The 3,524-nt window shown below is 36.7% G+C and overlaps 1 pseudogene; it reads right to left on the bottom strand.

Annotated features, from left to right (window-relative positions):
* Positions 1-243: 243 nt before the first annotated feature.
* On the bottom strand, positions 244-2,475 carry LOC100964511 (annotated as a pseudogene).
* Positions 2,476-3,524: the final 1,049 nt, after the last annotated feature.

Below are 3,524 nucleotides of genomic sequence, written 5' to 3' on the forward strand. Positions count from 1 at the left end.
TAAATCTTTAATCCAGTGAGAGTCTAACTTAGTTAATGGTGAAAGGTGTGGGTCCAGTTTCAGTCTTCTACAGGTTGCCAGCCAGTTCGCCCAGCACCATTTGTTAAATAATTTTCTAATGACTAATGTTGACTATTTTTTTAAATGTTTTACATCTGTGATTTTAATAAAGAAAAACATGCTTCTGAAGGAAAAGTACTGAGCTCCTTGGTCTATAGCCCTTTAAACAAAGCAATGTGATATTTAGTTGAGGGTAAGTATTGCAACTGTCGAGAGCACCTGGTCTTTCATACAGCTCAGCGCTTCTCCATTTTTAGACAAAGATGAGCCCTGCTCTTCTAGTTTCCTTTTAGGAGGGATATAGCCACTGAGATGAGAGGACAAACTTTGTTTTTCATGAGATGTTTTTACTTTGAATTTCATTTTCTTCCTGTCAAGATCATGCACAATGGCATGTCGAGTGAGACTTTGTTTCACTACAAACGTTTTCCCAGAGCCAGCATGTTCACACACAAAGGGGCGCCTTTCCTCATGGACGGTGAGGATGTGGCTTTGGGGTTAAACACAGTTGTGTAGGTTCTTCCACAGCCTTCTCTTGGACATCGACACACATCCCTTCTGGAGCATGAGATTTCATATGTTGCTTCAGATAATCTTTGCATTTAAATGTTTTCTGGCATATTTCACGTTACTTCCTCTTTATGGGTTTCTTCTCACATGTTTCAGAAGTTCTGTCCATGTTTTTGCCACAAAAGAACATCCTTTTTGACGAATATAGCTTGAATAGTGGTTCATCGGTATGATGGCACTGGTGGGTTTTTAGCTACTGATGTTTCTTAAAGGTCTTCTCACAACCTTCAAAATTGCACATGTATTGTTTTCGCTGATTTTCATGTTTGCATTCAAAATGCTTCTTCAAGTTTGATTTTGTGTTGAACTTTTGGTCACAGCTAATAGCTATACAAATGAATGGCTTTTCTCCAGTGTGAATCAGGACGTGGTGACTCAGATGGTAGTCCCCAGTGAAGGCTTTGTCACACCCTTCATAGTCACAAACAAATGGTCTCTCCCCAGTGTGTTTGCACAGATGCGTGTCAAGCTTCCAGGCCTTGTTATAATTGGCACAGCAGGCTGGATCTGCTGCTGGACCAGCAGATGAACCTCCTGGTATGCGTGGGAGGTGGCGGAGGAGAGACTGGGCCCCCATCTACCACGACAAACACATCTGCAAGGGTCAGGGCCAATACCGCCTCAGCGACCAAGACCGAATCCTCCAGGATGCCCAAGCCTCTGCGGCCCTCACCCCGGCAGGTGGCCAAGTCAATATTGACTATTTTTTCATGTTTTAATTGCTACAGGCATGTTCTTTTTGGTAACATATATGTTTAAATCTGTTACCCAGTTTTTATTGCACTTTTTTGTTTTCTTTATATATTCTGGATCCAAGTCCATCAAATATTTTAACTCACTCTGTGGTTAAAACTCTTGGTATATTAACAGTGTTGTTTGTAAAGCAGATGTTTTTAATTCTGTTAATGTTCAATGATCAGTTTTTCCTTTTATGGATTTTTCTTTTATTTTTTCATTTTGTTTTTATCCTAAGAATTTTGCCTAACTAAATCATTGGAGTTTTATACTTTTATACTTCTAAGAGTTTTATACTTTTAGGGTTTGGATTTACATTTTGATCTATTTTTACTATTTTTTCAATAAGACAGGAGGTGTAGATTAATATTGTATTTGTTGCATATAGATATTTCAATTGTTCCAATATCATTTGTTGAAAATATTAGCCTTTCTCTATGAATTGCCTTTGTACGTTTGTCAAGAATAAACTGGCCACATATATAAGTGCCTTTTTCTAGACTTTGTATTCTGTTTCAGTTCCATATGTGTGTTTATTCTTTCATTGACTGATCTGAAGGGACAGCAATACAATAATAGTAGGAGACTTTAATACCCTACTTTCAATCATGGATTCAACATCCAGACAGAAAATTAACAAAGAATTGACTTGAGCACCACTATAAATGAAATGGATTTAACAGACATACACAAAACTTTTTATCCAACACCAGCAGAATAAATATCCTTCTCAGGTGCACAAAGAATATTCTCCAGTATAGATAATATGTTAGGTCACAAAACAAATCTTAACAAATTTAAGAATATTGAAATCACCAAGCATCTTCTCCAACCACAATAGAATAAACTAGAAATCAATAGCAACAAGAAAATGGATAAATTCACAAATACATGGGAACTAAATAATGCACTCTTGGACAACTACCGGTGTAAAGGTAAAATCAAAAAAGAAAAATACCTCAAGATAAAAACTAAAATAAAACTTATCAATACTATGGGAGGCAGCAAAAACAGTACTAAGAGACAAGTTTATGGCAAAAAATGCTGATGTTAAAAGAAGATATTAAATAAACAACCTAAAATTAGAAAAAGAAATCCTTGCTTACCCATTACTCAACCTTCCTAGGAGCTGTAATCTCCCCTCTCTCAATCTTAACCTTGAGTACTGATGACTGACTGCTTTGCATTCTTGCACATATGCTCTGCTATGTACATAATAAAAAGATCCTGGGAAACAGAACAGGGTGCATTGTTCTCATGCTGCCCCCCTAGGTACACAGAACAACGTATGCCTATATAAGCTTACAGTTTTATGCATGCAAAAAAAGAAAAAAAAAGAGGAAAAAAACAAAACCCAAAGTTAGTACATATCAAATAGAGAAAAGAAAAACTATAGAAAAAAATCAATAAAACTAAGTGGGGTTTTTGCATAAATAAAAAAACTGACAAACCCTTAGACTAAGAAAAAAGAAAGAAGACTACAACAAATAATATCAGAAGTGAAAGAGGAAACACTATAATAGATGACTTTGAAATAAATAAGATCATAAGGGATTATTAGGAACAATTATATATTAGCAAATTGTATAACCCAGAGGAAATGGATAAATTCCTTAAAACATAAAACCTACTCTGTGAGTAGACAATAATTCCAGGTAGATAGTGTCACATTCCACAGTTTGAGGCCCCAGTCCAGTAAGATTATTCCTACCTTTCCTGCATACCAGTCAGAAGTCCAGGCCTCCAGAACTTTTGACTCACTCCAAGTTGGGGTTCCCATGACTACTTCTTTGTATTCAATTAATTCACTAGAGTGGCTCATAAAACTTGAAGAAACACATTTATTATTATGAAGGATATTTTAAAGGATACAAATAAACAGGTGAAAAGATACATAGGGCAAGGTTAAAAAAGATCCTAAGCATAAGAGCTTCTGTCCCCATGAACTTGGGGTGTTCCACCTTTCTGCCACATGGCTGAGTTTATTCAGCTGTAAGCCTCCATGTGTTCAGCTTTCCAGAAGCCCCCCTCAGCCTTGTCCTTCTGGGTTTTCATGAAGGCTTCTTTATGAAGGTGTGATTGATAAATCACTAGCCATTGTTGATCAACTTAACTTTCAGCCTCTCTCCCCTCCCAACCCTTTAATCATGCCTTGGCTA

This window comes from Otolemur garnettii, unplaced genomic scaffold, assembly GCF_000181295.1.
Source record: "Otolemur garnettii isolate 467f Iridium unplaced genomic scaffold, OtoGar3 scaffold00160, whole genome shotgun sequence".
Classification (NCBI taxonomy): domain Eukaryota; kingdom Metazoa; phylum Chordata; class Mammalia; order Primates; family Galagidae; genus Otolemur; species Otolemur garnettii.